The sequence below is a fragment of the Dicentrarchus labrax genome, unplaced genomic scaffold (genome assembly GCF_905237075.1).
Source record: "Dicentrarchus labrax unplaced genomic scaffold, dlabrax2021, whole genome shotgun sequence".
Lineage (NCBI taxonomy): Eukaryota > Metazoa > Chordata > Actinopteri > Moronidae > Dicentrarchus > Dicentrarchus labrax.
In genome coordinates, this window is record NW_026136715.1 from 14,995,959 (window position 1) to 15,014,357 (window position 18,399).

At 37.6% G+C, this 18,399-nt stretch overlaps 1 long non-coding RNA gene across 1 annotated transcript in view; it reads right to left on the bottom strand.

The window, feature by feature from the left end:
* Positions 1-344: 344 nt before the first annotated feature.
* Positions 345-18,399, bottom strand: part of LOC127377711 (uncharacterized) — a 30,790-nt gene continuing 12,735 nt past the window's right edge. Inside the window, exon 3 of the long non-coding RNA XR_007887739.1 lies at positions 345-716. This is a non-coding gene — a long non-coding RNA (uncharacterized LOC127377711). The remainder of the gene's footprint in view (positions 717-18,399) is intronic.

Sequence of the window (18,399 nt, forward strand, 5' to 3'; positions counted from 1 at the left end):
AGGGAATACTTTCATGAAGAGCAGTTTTATGAATAGTAAACTTTAAGATACTTCTACTGAAGCCTCCAAAAACTATAATTCTAGTGAAAGAAAAAGTGTTTTAATTTAATGTTTAATTTAGGTCTTGTACCTGCACAAAAAAACTGTAAGCATACTGGATATATCAAAGTAGGCAAAAAGTACATTCACTGGTTAATGCTTGTTACTCAGACTCTGAGTAACAGTGTAGAAACTCTAGAATCTGTATCCTCGAAGCAATATGCAAAATTAAGCAAATATATACACAGCAGTATATTTCTACTACAGGAGAGTTGTAAATATATATAAAAAAACACCCATAAAGAGATAAACAAGAAGAATACACTGCTAATCATTCCCATTGAGTGATTTTCTTGTGCCTATTTTCTTTTAATTAGACTTTCCATTTAGTTACACTAAGAGCAGTAGTTGTTCCTGTTGTTCGTGTCATAGAACAGAGGAAAACACAAACAAGAATTACTGCATTGATCTGAAACTTCTGGCACTGGACAAAAGTGTTACCAAGAATGCAAATTAGAGGTTAATAAAAGTCTCAAAAATCAGGTTGAAGACAGATCAGATGCCATTACCTGCTGGGTGTTGATCGGAGATGTATGTAGAGGATCTGGGGGCTGTTCAAACACATGGTGTCCCAGCTGCCCATTACTGGCCTGGGCCTTCAGCAATGACGGCAGCAGCTAAGAAATAAAATCAAGAACACTTTTGAGGAGAACATAAGGATTTACTAGATTTGTTTCTAGAAAATTAAAAACATGAAGACATGTGGAACAACGCAAAAATCAGGACATTAGATTGATTTGGCTTTACACACACCACTGGCAATAATGCAAAGAAGGTGGCCAACCAGAACACAATAACTAACCTAAAAAAATCATCTTTAAGGATTTCAATACCAACAAATCATGTAATATACTGCAAGTAACTTGTACGCTGTACAATACATATAGTAGATGCTTACAAATCCCAAAAAATATCAAACAGATGAAAACAAATCCATAGAATCTTAATCAGGGGTAACGGGACACATTTCTATCCTTTTCACTTGCTCAGTATAGCACACTATAGCACTATGGTGTGGCATTTCCACTGTGCTCTCACAGCAGGGGTAACCATACTGATCCAACAACAATATGGTTCTGGTAGGCAGCAGAACTGAGCCCAGAAGGTCCCTGTCTGCAACTGAGCTGTCACAGCAAAATGACTGACTCAACATTTCTGGCCATGCGGGCAACTAGAGAGAAGTGTCATTTTGAAATGACTCATTACATTTCGCTTTCAGTAGTTTTGTAAAAGGTTGGGTTGTTGTGATTTGGATTTTTTTGAACCTTACTGTTTTCTGATCCCTCTTTTTGCTGTTCCATCAGAGCTGTAGTAACACCCCTTGCTGTGTGAAGCTATTGATAATGCAAACTGAATACTTTTACTGTGCGGGAGCAAAAGGAAATGTTGTCCTAGCAACTGACTGTACTTTTTTTTTTCACCTACAGACTTTGGTGATCCTGGCCATCCTTCTAGCCACCAGCAGGTTAACATTATTTCTTCTCAGTGACATTTCTCTTCAAATATTGAAAATGGAATTGCCATGAAATTAGATTCAGATATGCAGGGCGACTAAAGGATGAATCCTAATGACTTTGATGATCACTTTCCATCTACCGCCACCAACAGGTCAAAGAATTTATTTATCCAGTGAAACATCTCAACATCTACAGGATGGATTGACAAACAATTCTGTACAGACATTCATGGTTCCCCGGAAAACCAAATGACTGCTCTGATTTTTCCTCTAGCGCCACCATGATGCTCACATTTGTAATCTTTTGTGAAAAGTCCACACCTTTTGGATGGATTGCCACATCATTGTAGTACAATATTCTACAGGATGAATTGTAATAACTTAATTCTTTACCTTTTCATTTAGCGCAATCATTAGGTCAAAGTGTCAGTCTGTCCAAAACATGCAAATCTAACGACATTCCAACCAGCCTCACTTGCAATTAGTGTTTAGCAGTGCTAAATTTATAATAAGCAAATGTCTGCTGACACTCTAAACTAAGATAGTGAACATGGTAAACATTATACCTGCTAAACATCAGCATGTCATCACTGTCACAGTGAGCATGTTAGTATGCTGACATAAGCATTTAGCTCAAAGCAAATAACAAATTACAGCCTGGTAGAGCTGCAAGTGTGGCTGTAGTCCTGACTAGGCTATAATCTTAGACTGCAGATGCTGATTAAAAATTGATTCAAACATACAAGTCCACAAATGTATTTAAGAGCATTTCCAGTAATTAATTGATTTATGTGGCCAGTTGATATTTCCCCATTATTCTGACACATGTCTATCCTTTTCACTTGCTCAGTATAGCATACTATGGTGTGGCATATACATTTGCACTGTGCCCACACAGAAGGGGTAACCACGTTGATCCGACAATATTATAGTTTCTTTTTTCCAATTGTAAGATGAGCGTTTTCCAATCTGCCACATCCATCATTCCCTATTCTCCTTTGAGGTCACTGTGCTGCTAGCAGTTGTGCTCTGTGATAATGTTATCAATTTGCTTCACTCGTTCTTTTGTCTGTCTTTTCCTCCACAGTATTAAATTCATCTATGGACTCGTAATGACCAACTTTGCAATAAAAGATTAAACTATTAGTCAATGACTTTAATCAGCAACTGAAACATTTGCTAGTTCAAATTTCTCAAATGTGAGAATTTGTTGCTTTTTATTTCTAAAATAGTAAACAGCTAGTTTCTGTTGTCTGACTTTTTATAGAAAAAAAATATGGAAAAGATAATCAAAAAACTAAAAAGAGAAAACAATAATTGACATATAATCATCATTGGTCGCAGCCCTATTTGCAACAGATCACCAATGTTCGATTACACTACCCAGCCGGCAAGATGACCATCAGAGCAAATATATGATCATTCCTGTATTGTGAGCTTTTTACCATTTCATTTTTATTTCTATAACCCTTATACAGTAAGGGCAGTAAGGGTTTTTAGGCATTACTGTACATATTTTTACATCTCAACTTTGAGATCCATGTTTATCAGTGTTTTTTGGCAATTAAATGAAAACTTCAAGACCACCACTGACAATTGTCCATGTTAAATGTCGATAAGTCCTCATGCAGCCTCAACAAAAGCTCATTTTCACAACTGTGCTGCCTCAAGTGATCACAGCAAACGGCCTTTTGTATCTAATTCTACAGGAAAGGCGAGAGCCCCTCTGTTGAAGCAATACTTTGTAATGGTATTAGGAGGGCTATAAAAGTGTCAGAGCCCTGTAAACAGGCAATCAGAGAGTGAGCCATGGTCTGTTGCTTTTGCAGGCATCAATCACTAAGTAATGTATATGAAGTCTGAAAAAAACTGCTGGGCATTTGACATGAGGTCTACTCTGTTTGGTATTACTGAACAGTAATACTTAAAAGTACTTTTCTCATAAATGCGCAAACATCTTTGAACCAGAAAAAAAAGACAAAAAAAACCAATATTTGGGACACACACACACACACACACACACACACACACACACACACACACACACACACACACACACACACACACACACACACACACACACACACACACACACACACACACACACACACACACACACACACACACACACACACACACACACACACACACACACACACACACACCAACATTATCTTCTTTTACTCCCCACAGATTAGAAATTATGACAAAGCAATCGCATTAATTACTGTATATAAAGTTATACTTCTAATTAACTAAATCAAATAAAGTATACAGTAACAATAATAGTATAATAATTAAGCAAACGTCTCATGTTTTGGGCCATTTCTGCCTCTTCAGTAGTGGAAACTTGAGAGCTGACAGGAATCAAGCTAGAGATGGTAATGAACTCCAAGAGTACAGTAAATGGTAGTTTATTTGGATATCACTAACATAATTCAGACACTACCTAAATAATTCTTTGCAGTTAGTGATATTTCCCTTTTTATTCTCATTTGTGGACTGAATATTTTTCAACAATCCAAACCAATTCTATTAATGTTGACTATAGGAACAGCTGAGGTGACAATATCAGCCCACCACTTCAGACTAGAAATTCCTTCCTAATACTGCAACCTGAACTTCCCAGGAGATAAACTGTAATACTTCCGATCCCCTGACCTTTCATCTAGTAACATCATCGGGCCAATTTTTTGTTTGTTTATTAGTTTGGCTTTTTACCAAATACATGCAACACTAACGACATTCCTTTCGGCCTCAGCTGTACTCCAAACTAATTAGAGATAAACATCATACCTGTGAAACAACAGCATGCTGGCATTGTCCCTGTGAGCAAGTTAGCTTTCTGCTGTGAGCATTTAGCACAAAGCACTGCTGTGGAAAAGTACAGGCTCACACATCTGCTAGCATGGCTTGTTACAGTCTAAGTACACCCCTTAATTCTGCTAGTGCCCTCCATCTCAGCAAATTTTTAAAAAATGCATCAGAGACCTGCGAAGGACAGTGACTCTAGGGAGTGTGGCCTTCGACACCAACCGGAGTGACGGACAGACTGGCCACAGCAGTCTAACAGAATCAGCAAACTTGTAGTCAGAGTTTGAGCAGCTGCTGTCAGACTTTCCGTGTCTGCACTGGAGCCTTTACAGTTACCAAAAGCACATTCAGGGCTGTATGTAGCTATTCTAGTGGCTGAGTTGTAGCTAAGCTAACGGCTCAGAGAGGCTAACTCTCCTGTCTGTCTGTCTGTCTGTGTGTCTGTGTGTGTCTGTGTGTGTGTGTGTGTGTGTGTGTGTGTGTGTGTGTGTAAACTGGCAGTCAGTGGGATCAAGGTAAAGACTGCAGTCTGGTGGTGCTTCTACAGCTGTCTAAAACACAAGTCCGAACCATTGCGCAAAACAGAAATGCTAAGTAGAGGGTTAGCAAAAACGAGTATGAACTCTTGAGAATGATGTGTCTCATTCAGTAAACATTTGAGAATTAGTCTCCCACTCAAAGCGGGGGTTGGGGGAAGGGATGTGGGCCTCCCTCCTCCGATTAAAGTTAACACTCTTTTTTTAAATATATGTCATGACGTAGACCCAAACGGTTAACACTATGTCAGGATTGGCCTTGCAAGGTTTAGGGTGAAAAACAATAGAAGGCGTGTTGAGCCATTTTCAACCAACAAAAGTCAGATTTTCATAACTTTGGTAAGTATGCCGATATTAACAACAGCATTGATGCATTTCATCACAGTATAGTCACATAATTTAGTTTACAGCTCAAAAAACACATTTTAGTGTGGAGTACATCTTTAATGAATGAGGAGACATATGACCTGTTTATGGAGCAAAGTCGATACTAGAATTCTGAGTAGAAGTGCTTTACTATTCTCTGGCGCTACAACTAACTTCAGTTGTGTAAATCATCTGTGTGCTTCCTGCCCCTCTGACTCAGTGTGCAGTACACCTTCCTTTGTCTCCCTGAGCTTGCAGAGGCAGGGTTGGCTGACTCAGAGACTTCAGGGAAGGTATGACAGGCAAACAATTTAGCTTTCAGACCACCCAAAATATTAATAAATCTAAAAACAGGTGACTGAACTACTGTACTGAAGACAGATTAGCACAAACAGAAAAAATGTGAAACTAGACATGCAATGTAGAAGGTATGAAATAGCTGCACTGTTATTTTCCTGCAGTATATTTCCTTTGTGTGAACCATTGCCTACTGACTGAAGAACTAAGACCATAAAAGGGGGTGTGGAATTGGTGGGCTGTCCAATCTTTTCGAAAGAGATTAAATGTTGTATCTTTGACCAAGTCTGTTACAGTAAAGTAAAATGCAACAAAGAAAAACTGTTGAGCTTTCTTGGTTCACCAACAATTATTCTTGTTCACATTTTTATGTCACTGGATCACATGTTGATGACTGAATAGACATTCAGCTGCATTAGTTTTATTTTAGTACTATAAAAAGCAATTAACAGTAAAAATATTTCCAGTTCTAGTTTGGGAGCAAAACTGGAGACGGCATGTTTCAGACAGAGGATAAACTAATATCTTGCTTACAAAAAAAAGTTTCGAGCCTGTAACTCTGGAAGACCTCGCTATCTAGGCCAGGTTTTAGGAGAGGCCTAACAATAGTCATTTCAAGAAGCAGGAAAAATCCTATTCTCAAGGTCTGTACTTATATTTTTTGAGCCATTTACAGTCATATTTAAACAAGACTAAAGTTCTACAGCCAAAGTAGCAGCACTTTGGTACAGTGGTGCTTTGTGCTAAATGCTGATGTCAGCATGCTGATGTTAAGCAGTACCATTCAAACAGGACTGTAACAGTATGAGACTTTTCACAGTATAAAAGATTGAAAACATTTTTTTAAACAAAATGTTTTATTCTAATTTCTCAAAATATTATGTAAATTTTTTTAACACCTTCATACCATAAATAATAGGGGTGTAAGAAAATATATAAAAATATTGTGTTGCGATATTTTGCTTGGTGATATTGTATCAGTTCTCAGAAACACTATTGAACATAAACTGAGAGCTATGATGTTGGATGTTACAGGCACCGTGATAAATACAAACGTAGATCCCAATGTTCTTGTCAAAAGTCAACTTTTTTGTTTTTACTCAGATTTTATGTATATGGCTGTATGTTCTTTATACTATAACAGTTTTTAACAGTTAACAATTTTTTGTTTTTGTTTTAAATCACAATATAATCACCTTGCTTAATATATCACAGTAATATATCACAATATAATGAATCATAAACCCTGTATTGTGACACATAGCGTATTGGCAGATCCTTGCCAATACACAGCTTTAGTAGATAAGCAAATATACACAGCATGATAACTGTCAATCTTTATACCACCATATACAGTGGTATTAGTACATCACTGCAACCCCTAATGTAAACTATGTTCATTATCTTAGTTTAGCGTGTCAGCATGCTTACATTTCCTAATTGGCACTAAACATAAAGTACAGCTGAGGGCAATGGAAATGTCGTCAGTTTAGTATTTAGTCAAAAACCAAAGTATAGACCTGATGATAGTACTAGGAGAAAACTTAGGGCATCACCAAAGAGATCATTCTATGGGAGCTCGAAAGGGATATGAGGGAGAAAAAAAAATACATGAGTGAAAAAAAAGGATTTGGGTGGGAAAAAATTGACATCAGAAGGAGAAAAATTAGAGGGGTGAAATAAAAACAATTCTAAAATCCTAAGCGCTCTTGCACAGGTTCTTGCAGAGATCTAACATTTTGTTTGTAGCCAGGTACTCTAGAAACGTTTTGTGAGAGAAAACAAGTTTCTCAGTAGAACATAAAGGAGTTTTTTTTTCCCCACCCATCTATTTTTTTTCTCCCTCATGTCCCATTTCTTTTCCACACATGTATTTTTTTTCTCCCAGATGTCCCCGTTTGTACAATTCACCCTGAGAGAGATATAAATGTTTAAACAATTTCATAGCAACACATCCAATAGTTTTTCAGACATGTCACTCAAATGCGCAAGTGGGAACCTCATTGTGGCGTTAGATGAAAAGTCATTAGAATAGTCACCGTCTAGAACCCATGGACATCTGTACAAAAAAAATCTGTTGTGCCAATCCACTTGCTTAAGATATTTCACAGGATAAATGAAAACTCTGACCTGCTGGTGGTGCTAAAGGAAAAGTCAAGGAATCACCAACATTGTTATGATTCATCCTCTGGGCACCATAGATAATCGGTACCACATTTCATGGCAAGTTGTCAAGACATTTCACTAAAAGCCAATAATGTCAACCTGCTGGTGGTGCTAGAGGTAAAACCGGGCATCCCCAAAGTCAGTGGGCTTCATCCTCTGGAGACCTCGAATGTCAGTTTAAAATTTCACAGCAATTCATTGAATAGTTGTGATCTTCAGTCTAGAGCAAAGTGGTGGACCGACCAATCAACAGACAGATGTACTGAAAGACAGTAACATTGCCATGCTTAGAGCCATGCCACTACGTGGATTAAAATGTAGAGGGTGACCACCACAAGACCTCATGTGAAGAATTTACTCAGTCAGTCTTATAATTCACAAATCCAGGTAAAATTATTAAGTTGACAGTTTAATTTTGGTTGAACACTATATTATAATTAAAATATGTGTAAGATATGTCATATTTTTAGAATTAGAATTCTATATATTTTTTAATAACATTAATACAGTACTATCAAATATCATAGATACACAAATGTACATCGTATGATAACCGTCAATTTTCATACCACAGTATGAATATGGGTATACCGCTGCAAACCTGGCTGACCGTTTTTGATGGAGTGAGTACAGGGTAACATTTGTTGTGACAATACCAGTAGTGAATTTAGTGTTAAAAATTAAATGATAAAATCTATCTTGTATATTCTTCACACTTTAAAGTGGAAGCTTGGTAGTAAGGGTCAGAGGTCATGACAGCATTCAACAGCCAATCAATCAAGAACATTATTGGGATACTCCAGTCTAAGTGTGTACAGGCTTGCTAGAAGTGTTTTAACAAATGACTTAATGGAGCCAAACCCAGTATGATGATATTCTGTCATCCAACACTTTTTGTTCAAACTGACACTAAGTTTGAGCGTCAATCCAAGTGTCTGTTTGACTGTTGATCAGATTATTGTGTTAACCATTTACTCTACTGAGAAAGCCTCAGTAGTCCTCAAGTACATTTTGAGGAATAGGAAATTTGCTTATTCTTGTATTCTTGTCTTTATGCTAAGCTATGCTAACTGGCTGCTGGCTCAGGCTACATATTCACAACATACAAACACAAACATGGATGTGGTATTGATCTTCTTATCAGACTCTTGGAAAAAAAGCAAATGAGCGCATTTCCTAAAATGTTTAACTAGTCCTATGAATATGTAAATAATTGTATAGATCTACTTTTGTACTGTGCTATTCCTGGTGTCGGTCAGTGATACATTAAAAATTTACTACCAATATCAGAAACTGGGATATTAGACAATGATATTTTACAATGTATAGATCTGAGCAGCAAGATTATAAAATGCAGTATATCATGCATCCTAACCCTAACCCAATTAAAAAAAAGGTTTTAAATAAATTCAAGGCTCAGGTTAATGAATTCAGATGTATTAAGATAAGAATTGTTATTACTGATACACATATATTTAAATCCATTTTTAGTTATAAGTGCTGATAGCCAGTTAAACACATCTTCCAGACATACAAAGATTTTAAGGGTTAGTCCTAACTCCTGAGCAGACCTGTCGGATAACCTGACAGACTGAGTGGGTCCTGCACTGTGTGGGTGTGCTCAGCTGTGCTCTGCCTGGAGCAGATAACCATATAAAGAAATGCATGACGAGCCGACCGTAAAGTGGAAGACGACATTGGAAACAGTCTGAATTCTGAGTTTTTTTTGCTCACAGGGATTACTTTTACATATGCTTACCTCATTATTTGAAACTTTGGCGTTGTTTAATATTAGGGCTGTGTATCGGCAAGAATCTTCTGACGATACAATACACTACCCAATACAGAGGTTACAATTCGATATATTGCGAGACTATAAAGAAGTATATATTGCAATTTTTTTTCAATCTAATTTTAGAAAAACTCATAATAAAAAGACAGGAATGTAAACGAGACATTGCAAGGCAAACATTCAAATAAGTGAGAAGAAAAATTAATCCTGATCTCAAAGACTTCCATTAACTTTTACAAAAAAGGAAATATGTATTGTTTAGCATAGTTTATACCCTACCTCAGAAACAAAAAAGGAATCTCTTTCCATCCTAATTTGTCTTCAATCAAATTTTGTTTGAAAAGAATGCTGAGAAAATGTTAGCGTAAACCCAGTATCGAACTGAATTGTATCGAATCGTGAGTTGAGTGTATCGTTACGTCCCTATATAAAGCTTAGTATAAAATAAAAAAGCCCTCATTTTACATTTTTCACAACACTGCAAACCCCTATTTAATATCAATATCTGACGTAAGATTATACATAAGACAGAAACTATAGAAAGGCATAATCGGTCCCCATTGAGAGGCTAACTATTGTTCGCGATATTACATCAAGTCAAGTGATACAAGCCGTGTGCGATTTTGGTAAACCTTTGGGTTATGTTTACTGGCTTGTGATAATAAAACTGATTTTTTATAACCCATTTTACTGTAGTACAGTTATACGTTAAAATACTGCAAAATGACACCAAAAAAACATTTCCCAAAGTGGTAAGTCTAATATCAGTTGTCAGTCACATGACAGCTAAAAACATTTAATTTGAAGTCTTCGACTCTTATTGTGAAGTGTAAATCCAATCTTACTGAGGTATAGACTATTGTACGGTGGACAGCAACAGACAGCTGTGCTTTAGAGTCAGTCTTTCTGGGAGATCCTAACAAGTGCACCAACAGACCATTGTATTACCATATGGTCCAGATAACAGTAGTGCCATTCTATCAAATGCATCTATCCATCTCAGCAAGACTAAATTATAGAGAAACCAATCAAGATGTGACAGGTTTTCCCAACAAAGCCAGGCAGTAGGAACCACACACCAGCCAGCACACACACACAAAGCAAGACGGCAATAAATGCACATAAGAAGACTCAACCCAGCTGCAGTGAAAAGCATAAATCAAGAAGATTGATTTCCCTGGTTTGATTGGTTTACAGTACAGATAAACAGACAGGCGGAGATAAAGATGTAGAGAAATATACATAGATGGATTGGTTAAACTTCTCATTTTAAGCCTAATGTGCTACATGTACACTATCTGGCTTTGCAATTTCAATACATTTTAGAAAAAGCAAACTTTCTCATGAGAAGTGATGCCGTTCCGGTGGTGCAGAATTCTGAAATTTGCAGTAATAATTCAGTTTTCATACAGCTTACATCCAAAATCTCCCAGATTTCTGTTTTTCCTTCGTCCATTATCAGTCCGGATTTAAATCTATTTCTACAATCCAAATGAACTGAGCAAACATACCATCGCTACATATCTCATACTTTTGATCATACAGTGCACTGCCTTCTGGACATTCTTCACGTGAGTTCTGTGTAGTAAATGTCTATTGAGGAGCAGGATATCTTCTTTTACTGCAGTGATTGGGCAAATGTAAAGAGATAGAAATGTACCTGGAAAAAATCTTTTGGTAGCATAATGTTTGACTGACACATAGATGGAGTATAACATGGAATATGTGTTTTAGTATGTGTTCCCATTTCAAATTAGGTGTAACAAAAACTATTATAAAAAGCTTAGACTCCGGTTTTTGGCTATATTATGAGTATTTATAGATATTTCATGAGCCATAGCTTTTCACAGTTTTTTCATCACATCGTAACTCAAAAATAAAGGTCTTCTTTACTAGACCTTTTACAATCAATAAACTGTTTTTTTAATCTTGTTTAACAGTCACTTACTGTCAGTTTTTGTATAAAGAACTTGTATAAAGGCTATAAATTTAGGAATGAAATTTACTCCAATCGCTTGTTTTAACTTTCGGTGGGAGGTTGTCTGTTTATTTATGATTGGATTTGGCACGGGTCCTTAAAGTCGTCTACAACTGCAAAAGCAGTGAATCAGAATCACTTTCTTTGGTGCATCACTTTTGACTGCCACTGCTGTACCTCTAGAGAGTCAACCACTAACGGTCATTTGACAAGGTCTTTAATTCCCTTCATCTAAGCAGTTTTCCCTCAACTTCACTGGGTTTTCCATGTCTGCATGAGCACACACCCATGTCTGGAGCCTTGATGTGTCCCTGTGAATAATTACACAAGTACATGCATATACCATTGTCATAAAGTTCTTGCAAAAGGAAAAAAGTATTATTTTTAATCAGACCACAAAACCCTTTGTTTTGTAGCAAAGAAAGGTGGAGTATAGCGGGCTCTGTGGACTTATTTGGTCATGTGGGTGGAGTTCAAACTGCGAAACAGACAAGGGATCTATCTTTTCTAGTCCACTTCTGACCAAATGGCGGAAATATGCCTCTGCACAACATAGCTCCATCAAGACTTTTCCTGCCTTCTTCAACGATTTTTCCATATTAATTATTCAGAAATGTTTCCCGTCTTTTTTGACACCTGTGAAGTTCGACTTTACGTTCCATTACGGCAAAGATGGATACTACGTAATTAGACTTCATATGTTTCCAGTTACATAGACTGATGTCATCCTTTTACACTACCGCCTTCCAACGCTCCACCACCACAGAGCAACATGGAAGCCATTAGGTAGCCTCTAATGAAATACCCAGAAAGCCTTTATCACTACATATTTATTTCTGGCTAGAGATTGATGTCAATGTATATATACTGCCAACTGTCACAATGCATACAAGTTTCCACCGAAACTCTTAGGTAAATTTGAAACGAGTCATTAACCTCTGTGAGAATTGTAGAGCATTGTGGATCCCATGGACACATACATAATTTAAAGCTACTGTTTTAAAATTTATTAGTTGTTCTGTCAGTTCTGATGGATTTAATTGATAGTATAACCTCAGACAAATATTTATCTCCCAGTAGCCATTTGTGTTTCGTGTTTGTATTGGAGATTCTGCTTGTCTTAATCATTTTTCCTCATGTCAAGCTTAGGTACCGACATCTGGGCATTTATAGTGTTGGCAGGTAATAACTGCTGGCTGAGGTTTAGCATATTTCGAGCCATACCTTAGAGGGCTAAGCAGGGGTTTGTTCAAATGGACAGATATTCCAGCTCTAATTTGAGCTTAATCCTGAGACAAGCCAAAGGTTCCATAGTTTGGACCGAGTTGGCTGAGGCAACAATATATTTATTGAGCATAGATAATTTGTTTTAAAAGTTGTTGTTTGAACAGATTTTTTTCACTGTTAAATGTATCCAAAGTCTGAAGACTGTATGTATCAGCATATAACAGATAAAGCGTGCAAATGCACATTGTGTAATTTACTGTATCAGATATGTATGTGTGACTGTCACCTTAAATGGTGAAAGAGCAGAGTGAGGAGTTATATGTTACTTTTGGCTGACAAATTCAAACTTTGTGCATACAGTGAAAGAAACCCTGTACAATTCAATACAATAAATCTACCTATAAACTATTAAACTTAACTATTAACTATTTAAGAGCATACTAAGACTATGTCAAAGAATTGTTCATTGGACTCATTTATGAGATTAGTTGCACTTGCTTGTATTATACCGTATTACATTTGGGCTGGGGGGGATAAAATATTACATTTACAATAAGGTTAAATTAACAGCTCTCTTAAAAAAAACTAACATTACTGTACATTACACATAGGCAGCTTGCTAAGAACCCATTTGCGTTACAGTGTACAACTCGACTGTTGTTTTTACTGTATCCAGCTTCTGTATTTCATCCCGTTCAGGAAATAAATGCTAAATGTTGAATAAAACTTTATTTTTGACAACACAGACAAGACCATAATTGTAACAAAGATGGAGTTTACTTTATGTTCGCTGTTTGTTGGGTAAGTATAAAACTGCTCTTAATGGAATGAAAAGTCATACACAGCCTCTCTACTCTTTTCCTCATTGTGGTGTCAATCACTGTGCCATCCCCACAAGTGTATAATATAACAATAAATATGTTTATAGCGAGACATAACATTTGACTGTAAATATGTCTTGGCCAACACACAAATAAATGGGTATGCCAGTTGAGCACCATATGCAACTAATTATGAAGTCTTTCTTGTGTGTTTTAACAAGAAAGTGATGGGGGCGAGGAGAGATAAAGAGGGAAGCAAAACAGTTAATCTTTTTGTGCAATTTTACTTAGCAGTACTATCTTACTTGTGCATTCATACACAAAAACATTGCCAAAAAATATTAAGTAAAGAGACAGAATGAAGAACATTGTAGCCCTACATTTATTTTACACTGTTATGAAACAGCATAGGAATATGTAGCTAACTTACTTTAATGATTGCATACACAGATAGTGTTTCAGGTTTACCCCGACAATGTTCCAAATCTTACTCCACCTTAATAAGAACACTTTGTTCTTGTGTGTAATCACTGGTACTGGCAGGGAGACTGCTGTGGTTATGAAATGCAGCCAAACATTTCAGGGAATGCACCAGTAAGGGATAAATGATCAGCACACTGGCTCTATTTTACATGTTTGCTTGTATGGCATATTTATATATATTACAAACTCATTTTTGAGACTTCTTTGGTGGCTGATTGAGTTGTCCTTGGTCGTAAGAAACAAAAGACTTAAGAGTGAGCAATAAATCATTGTAGACCTTTTTTCCCCTGGGCTATTCAGCCACTTGGGGTGTAAAACACTCAAAGGCAATGAGCACTTGAAAGTCTGGAGTTGCGGACAGATTCTGCCCAGCAATTATCCTGTCTGCGTGCCTCCTAAACACTGCATACCAGATATGTTTGGGCCTCTTCAGCAACAGTCCCAGTTATGGAGACACAGATGCTAATGACACCATATTTTCAGAGCTGCAGAGACAGAGGGCCTCTGGCCATCACTTCTAAAACACATGCCACACAGCCTGCACCACCCACACCACACAGACCTGTTATTGATGACCATTGACGGCTCTCCTCTTCACTCGACACAGGGTGGCCGCCATAGGCAACAAAGCAGTAAACACAACTTGTCTAGGTAACATAACTTACTTATAACTGCATTTTTAGTTAATTACACTTGTCTTATTAGTGAGAATAGATATACATATACTGTGTCCATATATTGACACACGGGTAGAGTTAAGCTGTCTAAGACTTTGTTTCTTTTTTGGGCTGCTGCCCAGTAAGAACCAGACTGACAGGCACCTGTCACATGGATTGATGTGTCCAGCTGGTGAGCAAGAGGTGGGCAAAGAGACACAGGAGCAGGAGCAGGAGCAGCGCGCATTGAATCTGATGGCCAAGATGAGTGGGGTGTGGTAGAGGCCCAAGCAGAAGGTTTGAAGGTGATAGAAAGATGAGGTAAGATAGAGGGGTGGAAGAGAGAGGAGGGGTGGATCATTGAGGGAGAAGGTGACAGGAAGTGACTCTACTTTGGATACCTTCAAGGTGACTCAGTATGACAGAACATTCCCAAGGGTTTACTACTGCAAAGAGGGATAGACAGAGAGGGAGAGAGAGAGAGAATTTCAAGGTGCAAAAGCTCTTTGCAGATGTCCAAATACGCAGTAAATCACTCTGAGGACCTGAGGGTGCTCAAATGCTTTTTGACTGAATCTGTCTCCCAGCCCAGCGGCTCCAGAATGACTAAAACATTAACAGGAGTCTTCAGGGTAGCGCCAGCAGCCCACCCATCCCCCACTAGCGCCTGCACAATCCCAGACTGTGCAAACATAAGGCCAAACCAAAATGGCCACTATTCAGATGTTGTCCAAATGCACGTTTTGTTTGAAACCAAGAGAATGCTTGACTGGAAGATAGTTTGTGTACAAACCATCTATTTAGCCATGTGTCCCCATTCCCATGAGTCATAAAGTTGCCCCTGGCATTTGAGTAGAGAGGTCTGTGTGTCGAGTTACAGGTGTTCTTTTTAACACGGTTGCTCGAAAAAAAAAGGAGAAAAAAAAAGGTTTATGACTTTTCTTCTATGGCGGGCTGAGGAAACAGAAGTGACATTGGGCTTAAAAACAAGTTTAAACCTAGGATGTAATCACCTTTATAGCACAATAACAAATAGACCTACACAGCGTGCTGTGCCACCACACTTCTGCAATCAACATACTTTTCGACAAACACCCGCTGAGCAAAAGCAGCAAACCTTTAATCACACCGACAGTCAAAGTGCTGAGAGGGCGGAAACAAATTACTTGTGAATGAAAACAAACAGGAATATTTAATTTTATTATGTTCCATTATAAACACATAAAGAAGCATTACAATGAATATAAATAAGAATTAAACTATGGAATCTGCATCCAAAACTTCATCATTAGTGGCCTAAAAATCATAACTTGATTTTACTTTCTTTGGTTTCATAAAAGGAAAAACAAAACCATTTGGAGAATGTTCAGTAAGAAGTTTAGTGCAGCACCATTATTCAAATGTGCAATAACATTAATGTATCTATTTCTTATTGCTCATAAATGGGCCAAGTAGTGAAATGAGTAGTAGTGAAATGAATGAAATTCTTTCAGCAGTTTTATGGGTACAAAATTACAACTCCACATTTTGAATTCATTGAACTGTAACTGGCAAGCTTACTTTGGAGAGTGAATAAATGTTCTTTTTATGTACGCTGTTTAAACTTTTTGAATGCTTTAACATTAATGTGTTATAGTCTTAACATTGCTTTTTTTCCAGACATTGTCCTATAGATAAGACCATATTCACTCCCTTCAATCTCTCTTTTTTTGCCTCCTCTGACCTCCAAATGCAAAATGACTAACATGATTTAACGCTAATGAAGAGAACATTAATAGGGGATATAAACCAGTGAGTGCTTATAATTACAGCAGAGCTTAAGAGAACTATAGTATATCCCTGACTTAAAATTATTCGCATACATTTAGTAGTACTAATCTCAACATTAATCCATCTGACATTTCACAGATATGCTTAATTTGCAACTTGGCTTAAATGTCTTATGACATTTAAGCCAATTTCTTAGGACAGAAACAGCAATATTGCCACAACGGGAAAAATGGGGATCTGCAGAGGCTGAACTGACTGTGGCTCCCTGCAGCCCTGATGTGTGTGCTCGACTGCCCCCTGGCAGATGCAGCTGTCACTGCACTAACATTTCATCAGAAAGGAAAACCACTCCCTACAACAGAATACCCCTGAAAAACGGTCCTGTGTCTCACAATTTTGTCACATTCACCCTCTCATTTATGCCATGCATTGTTTGGGGTTAATGTCAGTAAGAGGAACTGTCTGAGGATCCAGGACAGATGCACACATATCTGAAACTCCCAGAGGTTTATCACTTCTTCGTAATCTTTAAACACATTAGTCAAAAGAATGAATACAAACATATGATACATAATGGTATTTAGGAGTTTGCAAAAAAGTGCTAATCTTTAGTAAAGGTTAGGTCTTAGCAGTCGATCTATTAAAAACTACACATTAAAACTTACTGCAATCAGGACATATGAAACAGAGACAATGACGAATTTCCTGGACTTTGCCATTGTGCAATAAAACACACACCACCATCCAACTGAGATCGGAGCCTTTCCTTTTCATTTAAATTTTCGGGCAATGCTTAAAAGGTAAAAGTTATAACTAGTTTTTGGCTGGTGAGCAGTTACAAAGATTACATATATATAGAAAACTGTTTCAATCTGAGCCAGGAAGCAATGAGTATCAACTCTACATGGGGGAAAAATATGGTCACAACTAAAGCCTTAAAAGCAGCAACACCGATAGATACTAATTGGCAACACTTAATGTATAAAAAGATCAAATGATCAACAAATATAACATACCAAGTACAACCATGGTAAGAGACAAAGGATGGACTAAATGTATAAGAAAACCTAAAATGCATGACAGGACAACACTGCTCACAAAATTAATTATTTTTAAACATTAACCGCAGTCAGAGGGTGGAAAAGCTTAAACACAGTTGGACAGTATATCCTTGTGACAGTCCATTTTACATAAAGCCTGCCTGTTCACTGGTACACTAGCCGTAATGCAGTAAGGTTAGATGTGTTGTTAAACTACCCTCTGTCACAAACACATGCTGTGTGACTGAACTGCAGAGTAGCCCACCAAACCTGACGCTGTGGAAATGGATACTGCATTACAGTACCTCAATCTAACTAAGGGTGGCAGCACAGCCCCTGACACAAGACTTGGCTTACTGTGATCCCTGCCAGAGAGCATCTTTAATATCTAAACATAAACCACCAGGACCACAGAGACCTACTTGGTAGGTTACCAGCAACTTTGGTGAGTGATGCCAGCATTGTGGCTGTCCTATATGAACAACATTATAACTTCATAAACTCATCAAAACTAGACCCATTATCTCTATATAGCCAATCAATAGTCTACTCTACTCTATCATTGTCACCATTTTAAGTGAGAAATACAGCGTTGGCACTTTTCACTCCTTAAGGACAGCTTGTGCTCAGTAACACCTTCCCCTGATAAATGGACATGGGGCAGAATATACTAGAGGGACCACTGCAGATGAACACGCATCGCTGCATCCATTTCGCAGTGCTTAAAGTCTGCTCAATGCAGGATGACATCACTCAACCAAGATCACTGGAGCAGAACGAGAGCCTGTAAGGCTATTCAAATTAATTAACAAATGACCTTAGATTAAAGGGGGAGTCACAGATCAGACAATGAAGGCATTTGTCAATTCAATAGGCAAAGGTAGTCTCACATGATGCT